This window comes from Eretmochelys imbricata, chromosome 7 (assembly GCF_965152235.1).
Source record: "Eretmochelys imbricata isolate rEreImb1 chromosome 7, rEreImb1.hap1, whole genome shotgun sequence".
In the NCBI taxonomy this organism is placed as follows: Eukaryota; Metazoa; Chordata; order Testudines; family Cheloniidae; genus Eretmochelys; species Eretmochelys imbricata.
Window position 1 is genome coordinate 113,392,885 of NC_135578.1, and position 11,536 is coordinate 113,404,420.

General features: G+C 45.9%; 1 pseudogene; it reads right to left on the reverse strand.

Moving 5' to 3' along the window:
- Positions 1–10,145: 10,145 nt before the first annotated feature.
- Positions 10,146–10,400, reverse strand: LOC144268092 (small nuclear ribonucleoprotein F pseudogene; annotated as a pseudogene).
- Between the last annotated feature and the right edge of the window lie 1,136 nt (positions 10,401–11,536).

Consider the following 11,536-nt stretch of genomic DNA (forward strand, 5'->3'; position numbering starts at 1 on the left):
AGGATAACTGAGCAAGATGTAGGGTGGGAAAGCAGTGTGATCTAATGGCTAGGGCCATGAGTAGGGACTTGCTTACACTGCCCCACAGTTCGGACTACTGGGGTGTGAGTAGCAGTGTGCACCTGTTTTGAAGAGGATTACATTGATACAAACTAGGAACCTTTCAGTTTGTGCCTGCAACATCCACACGGGGGAGAGAGTGCAGCACTTTGGTGTGCACTGCTATTTGCCCCCTCTAGTCCAAACTCAGGGGCAACGTAGACATAGCCGTAATATAACTTACGTTGTTCAGGGGTGTGAAAAAAACACCCGTCTGAGCCTCATAAGTTACTCTGACAGAAGCGCCGGTGTGGACAGCACAATGTGGGTGGGAGACGCTTGTTGGAGTTGGTTTACTTATGGTGACAGGAGAGCTCTCTCCCGTTGGCATACAGCGGCTGCACAAGCAATCTTACAGTGGTACAGCTGCATCGGTACAGTTCACTAGTGTAGACATGGCCTTAGCGTCAGGTCATCTGGATTCTATCCCTGATCTTCCAGTGACTTGCTGTGTATCCCGTTGGCAAGTCACGTCACCTTTCTCTCCTTTGGTTCCTTATCTGAAAAATTGGGATATTTCCTTTCTCCTACCATTTGTCTGTCTTACCTCTTCAAATTGCAAACTGTTTGGAGCTGGGACTGTCTCTTACAATGTGGTGGTGCAGTGCCCATCTCCGATCTTTGTTGTGTAGATGCTGCTTTAATGTAAGTAATAATAATTAGACAGAATCCCATGTCACTTAATGCTCAGTTAGACATGCTCATGGTCTTCCAAGGGAAATGGGGAAAGCCCCATCACATGAGTGATTAAGACTAGACAAACCCCTGGGAGATATGGGAGATGGGATGCAACCATCCTGCATTGGCTGTGGATAGACTAGATGACTTAAGGGGTATTTTCCATTTCTAATTTCTATGAAATGAGCGTTTGCTTTTTGGAAGCTCCATTCCTCTCTTTTCATTATTCCTGTTTTTAAACAAGGCAATTTTTGTTTTTCAGTGATCAATGGGCAACCTTTGGATCTCTCTTGTTGTCATTCCTAGTAATCAGCCGGCTTTCTCTGTCTCCAGTTCTGACCACAGCCAGTGTCTCGGTAACCTTTCTTGGTAGATGCAATGTGTCATCCTATGCCAGGGGTAGGCAACCTATGGCACGCGTGATTTGATTTTCAGAGGCACTGACACTGCCTGGGTCCTGGCCACCGGTCCCGGGAGCTCCGCTGCTGGCCTAGGGTACTGGCTGCCGGCCCCCTGCCAGCCAGGGTTCCATCCGCCGGCCCCGCTCAGCCCGCTGCTGGCTCTGGGTCCCGGTCACTGGTCTGGGGGGCTCTGCTGCCAGCCTGGGGTCCCGGCTGCTAGCACAGGCCTCTGCAGCTGCCCCCAGCTATGGCCCACTGGCCTCAGCCAGGGGCAGTGAGGGGTGCAGACAGGGGCAAAAGGGGGTGCAGCTCAGCACCCCCACCTTAAAAATTGTTCCAGTGCCACTGTGCTGGGATATTTTTAAGTCCTGATTTGCTGCTTACATCACGATCATGCCACGTGGAACAGCGCACTGCATTTGTCGTCAAGATTGGAATGTACATGCAAGAACTGGAATCCGAATTTTCTGACAGATTTCAAGATTTCCAGCAATTTGGCCCAATGCTTTCTTTTCTAATTAAACCTGAAAAGTTCAATGAAGGCGACTTGGATTTGTCTGTATTTCAGTGGATGGGTGTTGAAGATTTTGAAATGCAGCTCATTCAGTTAAAAAGCTCAGAATTGTGGGCATCAAAGTTTGGAGATTGCGGAGTGCACTTAAAGCTACCGAGAGAGATCATGGGGCCTCTATTCTGACCTGATGGACGTCCCTGCCAGTGACATTTAACTGTTAGAAGAAAATTTCCTTGGCAATGCTTTCAGCATTTGGATCCACATACCTGTGTGAACAGGTATTTTCACACATGAAATCTGTCCTCTGTCCCTCTCGGAGCCGGTTAACAACTCAGAAGCCGCTGCTTAAAGTATCCAATACGTGCCAGACATTAGAAAACTCAGCAAGGAAAAGCAAGGGCAAGGATCACACTAAACTGATAAGATCTGCATTTTAATTTAATTTTAAATGAAGCTTCTTGAATATTTAAAAAACCTTATTTACTTTACATACAACAATAGTTTAGTTATATATTATAGACTTATGGAAGAGACCTTCTAAAAACGTTAAAATGTATTACTGGCACACGAAACCTTAAATTAGAGTGAATAAATGAAGACTTGGCACACCACTTCTGAAAGGTTGCCGACCCCTGTCCTATGCCTTAAACTAAGCATTCGAGGTCATGTACTACTTTATCCTCTTCCCATCGCTTTCTCTTTAGAGAGAAAGAATTTATTTTCCCTGTCTCTAGGGCCTGGTCTACACTAGAAAGTTTTATTGGCATAGCTATATCAATTAGATGTGTTTGTGGGGAAAAAATCACACCCCTAACCAACATAGATGTGCTGGCAAAAGCCCTAGTTGAGACTCAGGTATACTGGGTACCTTATTCCCTCCAGGGAACTGGTGCAAGCTATAGAGAGTTTTTGCTATACTAGCAACCTCTTTTTAGGCCTTCTCTACTTTTAAAAGCTTTTTCCTATATAAGGGAAGGGAAACAGGGGTGTCTTCATGGTAGAGGTCTACTATAGGCCACCAATCAGGAGGAAGAGGTGGATGAGACATTCCTAGAAGAAATCATGGAAATATTCAGAACACAAGATCTGAATCTGAACGGAGGGACTGTAACTATCCAGACATTTGTTGGAAAAGCAAAATAGCAAAGAACAAAATGTCCAGTAAGTTCTTGGCGTGCATTGGGGACATCTTCTTGTTTCAGCAGGCAGAGGAAGTAACCATGAGGACAACCCTTTTTAGGCTTGATTCTAACCAGGATGAACTTGTTACAGATCTAAAGCTTGAAGGCAATTTGGGTGAAAATGATCATGAAATAAAAGATTTCATCATTCTAAGGCAAGGAAGGAGTGAGAGCAGCAGCAGAAGCAAATGGACTTCAAAAAAGCAGACTCTAACAAACTCAGAAAGCTGGTAGGGAAGGTCCCAGGGGAAGAAAAATCTAAGGCAAAAAGGCATTCAGGACAGCTGGTGGTTTCTCAAGGAGACAATAATAAAGGCACAACAGCAAACGACGCTGATGCAAAGGAAAGCTAGGAGGAATAGTAAGAGGCCACGATGGTTCCATCCGGAGCTCTTTAATGACCCGAAAATCAAAAAGGAATCTTACATAAAGCAGAAACATGGACAAATTGGTAAGGATGAGCACAAATAAAACTCCCTGCATACGGGTGCTATATATGGTGATTTTTAAGTAAGGCTTTCGACATCATCTCACATGACATTCTCATAGACAAAGTAGGGAAAACTGGTCCCGATGAAATTAATGCCTGTGGGTGCATAAGTGGTTGAAAGACGACATTAATGCAAACTAGTTATCTTTTAGTTTATGCCAGCAGCATCCCCATGGGCCAATTAGAGCACAGCACTTTGGGGCACACTGCAGTTCACACCCCTGTAGTCAGCACAGTCTAGATGTCCCAGAGAAATGGTCCAGCTACTCATGTAGCTATTTTTGTCTGTCTTCTGGAGGTGACAAAATGGCCCTCTAGTGGTTCTGCACAGGGGAAAATGTACATGCTGCACTTACAGAAACCTGATGGACAATAACTCAGGCAAGAAAAAAAGAGTTTCTCATGTGAAGCTCATATCAGTGCTGAAGATGAAGAACTCCACTGTGGGATCCTTCATTTAAAATTTGAAAACAAAATGGAAGCCCCATAAAGCTAAACATTGTCCTCAATGCCTGTGCAGTCCCAAACCCATGTCTCCATTGATTATGGGCGGGGGTGCTGTCCATTTCTAGATGAACTTTGATCATTTCTGAACTCTGGTGAATTTTACCGAATCTCAGATCCGTACATACCCTGATTGGAATTTTAGGGGCAGTTTCCACCCCTACAATGGGCCAAACCAACACTGGATTCAGATAACCATGAACGTTGGGGAAGTTGTAACTCAGGCTCATTCCTCTTACAAGCTGTGGGTTCTGTTCATGTCGGTTATGTTGGAGGGAGGTACTTTCAGTGTGCAAATGGGGCTCCGTAACAGCCCTGCCAAGGAAGGCTAACCAGGGGATGAGCTCAATCGGCACATTTCATCAGTGTTCTGGACAGGGGCGGCTCTACCAGTTTTGCCGCCCTAAGCAGTCGCCGCCGAATTGCCGCCGCCACTACAGTGGCAAAGCTGCTGCCGAATTGCCGCTGCCGTGCCCGGACGGAAGAGCGGCGGAGCTGCCGCCGAATTGCCACCACGGGACATGGACTGCAGCCCCATTCTCAGTGTCGCCCCAAGCACCTGCTTGAAAAGCTGGTGCCTGGAGCCGGCCCTGGTTCTGGATACACTTCTTCTCTGGCCAGAGGCCCCCCACTTCTGTGGCGTGAGCTGGGTAGCTGTGGCTCTTACAAATGAGTCAGGGTTGCCTACACCATTCACATCCCCCCCACCATCAGAATGGACTTTGTTACTGGGGTCCCCCAGCCATAGAATGTGCTAGTGAAAACCATCACAAGGTTACTGTAGTCCAGTGACTGTTTAAAATGAGTTGATGTGAAACAAAAGCCAAGGTTTTCTTCAGGAGTTACACAAGCAATCACGCTTCTACGGTGAAGTTCACATGTGTGCAGAGGGCCAGCCAGAGGCCTATGCACCAGTAAAACACTCAAAATATGGCACAAGTGGCATTCAAGTGCTGCATAAGCTTTGTGCTGTCCCTCAGCACGAGAGGGAATTTTGCCTCTAATGATCAGTTTAAAGAGGTGGAGCTGCCCTTACGTTTGCAGCTACATACCTATAGTGAACGTCAAATCAGAAATACAGGAAACTCTATAACAGGGGTCGGCAACCTTTCAGAAGTGGTGTGCCGAGTCTTCATTTATTCACTGTAATTTAAGGTTTCGCTTCACAATAATACATTTTAGTGTTTCTAGAAGGTCTCTTTCTATAAGTCTATAGTATATAACTAAACTATTGTTGTATGTAAAGTAAATAAGGTTTTTAAAATGTTCAAGAAGCTTCATTTAAAATTAAATTAAATGCAGATCCCCCTGGACTGGTGGCCAGGACCCAGGCAGTGTGAGTGCCACTGAAAATCAGCTCGCTTGCCGCCGGTTGCCTACCCCTGCTCTATAAAAATGATTTAGATCCATAAGCAGGGAATGCCTTTTTAATAGTCCCATATCCAGTTGTTACCCAGCTGACCTGTATTCTGAGCTTGGGAGGCAGGGCGTGGGAAGAAGTAGACTTATAAAAAAAATACACTCTAAAATAGCTACAATAAAAATGTAAAGAGGAAACCTTCTTGACTGAGACACTTTTATCTGTTGCTAAACTAGATGATCTATGCCCCCAGCTTACACTGAATCAGATGCTTCATGATGTATTGTCCTTAAAATATTGAAGCTGAGATCTCCGTTGGCACCAGAGACAAGACACAAAGCCTTGGCCACGAGGTCTATTTTATAGATTTCAGAAGTGAGCCTCTTGTCTCTTGACATATAAACATGTTCCCAATGATTAGCAAAGTACCATGTCATTTTGAAGGGAGAAGGGGAATTCCTTACATCACATTAAACGTTGAAATATTGATTTTTTGGTGACCATGAGAGTATCCTAATTCTATATCTCAGTGTTGTCAACTCTTGCCATTTTTAACTCAAAGCTCATACATAATACGTGGTGGTTTTCTTAAAGTGCCAGTTCCTGGAGTCATGTGATTGTGTAGTATTGTTAGCAGTGACTCTGAAACAGACTTGGAGGTCATGGTGGATATACAGCTAAACATGAGTGTCACACTGTCTGAAGTGGCTCACCACTGCGAGTGCCCCTACCTCAGGGCAGACTGTCAGAAAACAGGGCCGATTCCCCCAAGCTGCTGGTGTGTGCTGTAATTAAATGTAATCAAACCAGTAACAAATGTGAGTTCCTGGATCACTAGACCACTCTGACCACAGAGTCGCAGACAGTCCCCTTAGACTCACCAGACTATCTGGCCACCCGGACAAACTGTGACTCTGCTCTGAGCTGGCACCTGGGTTGCCAGCATCACAGTGAGTTCCCACTATGATGGTGCAGCCAAAAGGGTTAGTGCCATCCTCAGATGTATAAACAGGGTATAAGGTAGGAGAGGTAAATTCTTGTATTGGACCAATTTCTGTTGGTGAAATAGACAAGCTTTCGAGCTATACAAGCTATTCTTTCAGGCCTCGGAAAGGTACTCGGAGTGTCACAAATACACGGTGGAACAGATTTTTTAGCAAAAGTAGTTAACCCATATTCTAAGAGACCATTCAAGGTGAAGTGGCCCATTAACACCTCTGCAGTCATAGGACAAAAAAGGGGGAGTTAGTGGGTTACAGGTTGTAGCAATAAGCTATAAATCCAGTGTCTTTTTTTTTTAAGCCCGTCTAGCAAAGTTATGAATTTACACTTCTGGGCTTGTCTTTTGAAGACGTGCAGATTTCCTTTGAGGACAAGGACTGAGAGGTCAGATCGGGTGTGTTTGTCTTTTATCATTTTTCTGTGTGAGCTCATTTTGAGAGCATAGTGATTTCTAGTTCCACCCTCATAGTTGGTATTGGGGCATTGAGTTGGTGGGTCTTGGTCTGTGTAAAGCTTGCTTCTGATGATGAGTTTGGTGAAGGGGGACGGGTTGAAGGCCAGAAGAAGGGGTTCAGGAAAGATTTCTTTCAGGATGTGGTTCCCATTGAGTATGGGTTGTAATTGTACAATGATACTCCATTTGGGTTCCAGTGTAGGGTGGTAGGTGACAACTAGGAGTTAAGGTTCCCCCAAATCCCCATTTTGGATGTGTATCCTGGGCTTTCTCCTAGAAGCATGTCCTGTGGTATGAGTGCCTGGCTGTAGAAAACAGATTTCTTTGTGTGGTTACTGGATGTTTGATAGTAAGTGTGGTGATCTGTGGGTTTTTTTTGTATATAGTTGTTTGTTGATGCTGATATGGGAGTAATTGAGAGAGACTGTGATGAATGGGTGTTGGTTGTGGTTGAAATCTATGAGGGAATTTAGGTCATCTGTCCAGAAGATGAAAATATCATCGATATATCTCAGGTACATTATTGCTTTTGTTGTGCATTTATCCAGAAATTCTTCCTCAAGTTGGCCCATGAAGAGATTGGGGAGCCATCGTAGTACCCCTGTCTGTTCCCATGGTTTGGACCAAGTGTTTGTTGTTGAATGTAAAATTGTTATGGGTGAGGATTAAATGGATGAGTTTGGCAATGTGCTTGAGGTGGATATCTGAGCGTTGCCCATTATCTTGTAGATATTTGAGGCAGACAGCGATGCTGCCATTGTGATGGATGTTGGTACAGAGGGAGGTGACATCCATGGTGGCAAGGATGGTGTTCTGAAGGAGGTTGTTAATACTGCAGTGTTTCTGGAGGAAGTCAGTTGTGTCCTGGAGGAAGGAGGGTGGTGTGGTGAATGGTTTGAGGATGGTTTCTATGAGTCCTGATGTTCCTTCAGTAAGAGTGCCATGGCCAGATATGATGGGTCTGCGTGGGTTCCCTTGTTTGTGTATCTTGGGAAGCATGTAGAAAGTCCATGGGGTGGGTTCACAGGAGATGATGTTTTAGAGTTACTCTTGCAGTTGTTTGAAGAAGGATTTGATAATATCCTCGAATTCCTGGATGAATTGTGGTTTGTGGGAGGGTCTTTGAGTTCTTTGTCCTATGACTGGAAAGCTGTTAACAGGCCACTTCACTTTGAATGGTCTCTTAGCACAGTGTTTTTCAAACTGTGGGTCGCGACCCAGCATGTAAGGCACTGGGTCAGCACCGCCAACTGGGACATTAAAAGTCCCATCAGCGGTGCTGCCCAGCTAAGGAGGCTAATGCCTACCTTTTCTGACACCATGCTGTGCTCCGGAAACAGCCAGCAGTGAGTCCGACTTCTAGGCAGGGGGGCCATGGGGCTCCGCGCGCTGCCCCCGCCCCGAGCACTGGCTCTGCACTTGGTCAATGGGAACTGGGTGGGGGGAGCCGCTTCCAGGGTGCAGTGTGGTCCGCAGTGCCAGGACAGGCAGGAAGCATGCCTCTGCACCCCAGCTGACCGGGAACCGCCAGAGGTGAGTCCATGCCCCAGAGCTTGTCTCTCTCACCAACAGAGGCTGGTCCCATAAAATATATTACCTCACCCACCTTCTCTTTCTTAGAATATGTGTTAAATATTTATGCTCAACAATCTGTTCTTTTATGTGACATTCTAAGTACCTTTTCCAGAGCTAAAGAAGAAAGCTCTGTGTAGCTTGAAAGCGTGTCTCTCACCTGCTGAAGTTGGTCCAATAAAAGATATTACCTCACTCACCTTGTGTGTCTCATATTCTGGGACCTTCGGGCTACCACAAAACAGCAATAAACAGGGATAGGAATTTGCCAGATGCCTTTTTCCCTCCCCATGAGGGAAAAATCTGGGTAAAAACCTGCAGTAAGGTTATTCTCCAATCCTGTTATGAATCCTTGTTTGCTGTGGAGATTCTCTTTGGCTGCCCTCTATTTTTGGAGGTTTGGAAGCCTCATTGGGATGTTCCGAGCCAGATGATCTAACATCTGGGTCTCAGCTTGGCTGGGCAGGAGTGCTTTCTAGTGTAAGTGCACATCTGTAAATGGGACCACTGTCATGGTTTCCATCCCTCCAACACAGCAGGGCTGTGCCAAATGTCCAGCAGTTTGTGGTGTTTGGGGGTGAGGAGAGATGGATTCCAGGATATTTTTTTTTCTTCTGCTTAAGAGACGAGATTGACATAAACTCTGTTAATCGGCAGCAGTTCAACATCTGCAACGTCAACAGCTGCATTTGGGGAATGCTGTTTGAGAATTGTTTTGGGAAGAGTTCTGGTTAACTCCAGTTGTTCAGTAAGATAGTAGATTGATGGTTAAACCTTGGAAGTTATCTTGCTTCACTATAAAATCGATCACAGCCACACTATAAGTTTCTTGCATTTTCTTATCCCCCGTACTTTGCATATCCTTTCTGTGGGAGAGGTTGGGAGTTGCATGGAAAAACAAATGCACATTGGAAAAAACGTGACATTGTTTTCACGTGTAGTAACCCCTCCCTCCACCCAAGCATGTGCTACTGCCCATATCTCAGCTTTAAATCGGGGCGGGGGGGGGGGAGGAGGGAGGAGGAGGAACAATAGGCTGAGTCATCTGGCTCCATGTGTATATTTACAAAAGAAAGGCTGGAAAATCATAGGACTGGTGGAGAAAGCTGGATGATTCTGGGCAGATACAAAGGCAGTTGTAGTGTCTCCAACACCTCTGCTTTATCATTTGCAAATATAAACAAATAAATTTCAATAGTGTAATGGGATCACCAAGGGCAAGATTCAAGAAAACCAGGGATAAAATAATGGGGCCAAATTGCTCAATTTTCCTTGGAAAACATCATGTATTAGCACTAGGGAGGAACAGAAAGGTGAAAGGGCTAGAAGAATAAAGCACTTTGATTTCTAATGCTCATGACTCCATCCAAGATGGGGGCAGTAGGGGAAAGCATGATTCTTTCTCTCTTCCCAAAGGACCAGACTTGATGGAGGAATTTAGTGTGTTGTGTTGACAATTCCAGTTGCTGGGGCCTTATTTTGATCTCATTTACAGGCCCCAGATTTATGAATTCCAGGTCTGATCCGCAGACACATTTTGGAACAGCTTAGCCAGCTCGTGGGAGATTTGCCTGTGCCGGAAGAATTCTCTGCCTCTGTGGAGCTGCCATAGAGGCATCTGTGCCCTCCCCCCAAACTGTAGCCAATAGGGTGTGGCAAAGGCTATTGGGGCATTGCTGGAGTGTCCCTGCACCCTACCTATCCCCAGAACAGCCTCTTGGGGCAGTGGCCATACGGCTGAATGTATCTCAGCAGCAGCCCTCCAGCATCAGGTGCAGAAAGCAGTGGATTTACGTAGTGCGACAGGGTCAGGCCAGATGGCTACAAGACAGTGATTTTTTTTTTTTTTTGGGTGAAAAACTGATCTTTATTTTCCAGAAATATACAAACTTATTCTCTCATTTCTCCATCTTCTTCTTCTACTCCTCTGATGTACAGGACATTGTTACATCTTAACAAAACTTCACCAAGGTGTCCTGACAATGCACCATCTATGTATTCTTCTGTGTTTGCAAGCTGCATGTTCATGTAGTCGTCGACAGACACCAGGTAGCCCTTGTACTCCATCCCCCACTTCAGCTTCACCATCACTGGCTTCCCTGTCAGCCCGGTCAGGAAGGGCTTGGGGTTCAGGGGCAAGCTCATCGTAACGCGGCTTGGCACAAGGCAGTGGTAAAAACAAAAATTACTTGCAAAAATTACGTGCACCTGCTGGAGAGTGATAGAAAGCAGCTATATTAGCCCCAGGTTAAGTAGGTCCCTTTTCCCTGGGTAAGGTAACAGGGAAGGTTCCAGAACAATCATGAACTTTCTGGAAACAATTAAGGCAGACAGGCTGATTAGAACACCTGCAGCTAATCAAGAAGCTGCTAGAATCAATTAAGGCAGGCTAATCAGGGCACCTGGGTTTAAAAAGGAGCTCACTTCAGTTTGTGGTGTGTGTGTGAGGAGCTGGGAACAAGATGTGCAAGAAGCTGAGAGTGAGAAGGCGTACTACTGGAAGACTGAGAAGTACAAGCATTATCAGACATCAGGAGGAAGGTCCTGTGGTGAGAATAAAGAAGGGGTTGGGGGGAGGCCATGGGGAAGTAGCCCAGGGAGTTGTAGCTGTCACGCAGCTGTTACAGGAGCCATTGTAGACAGCTGCAATCCACAGTGCCCTGGGCTGGAACCTGGAGTAGGGGGCGGGCCCGGGTTCCCCCCATTCCTCCATCCCCCCTGCAATTTCCTACTTGATACTGGAAGAGTTGACCTGGACTGTGGGTTCCACCAGAGGGGAAGGTCTCTGGCCTGTTCCCCGATCCTCTAGGTGGATCAGCAGAGACTGCGGGGATTGTTCTTCTTCCTTTTCCCCATGCTGGCCAGTGATGAGGCTAACTGAGTGATGGCAGATTTGAGCCACGAAAGTGGCCAAACTGAGGGCTGCCATGAACCTCTGAGGCGAGCAAATCCACCAATAAGCACAGGACCCACCAAGGCAGAGGAGGAACTTTGTCACAGTAGGCATGAGACTTATGGAAAATATACAGAAACAAAGTGAGAAACCCTTTTCCCTCTGCTCTCCCTACCACCTTCCTGCCCCCAGACTAATGAAATGACAGCAAGGAATTTCTGACTGCTGTGCTCTTGGTTTCTCTCCCTTTTCTCCTTTCACTACTACTGCTGATTGCTGATCTCTTCCTAATGAAGAAACTCACACGAGGATGCCTATATCCAGGGGAGGCATTTCCTCGTTCACTATAGTACCGATTTTTTGTGGCAAAAGCACATCATACTTGGAT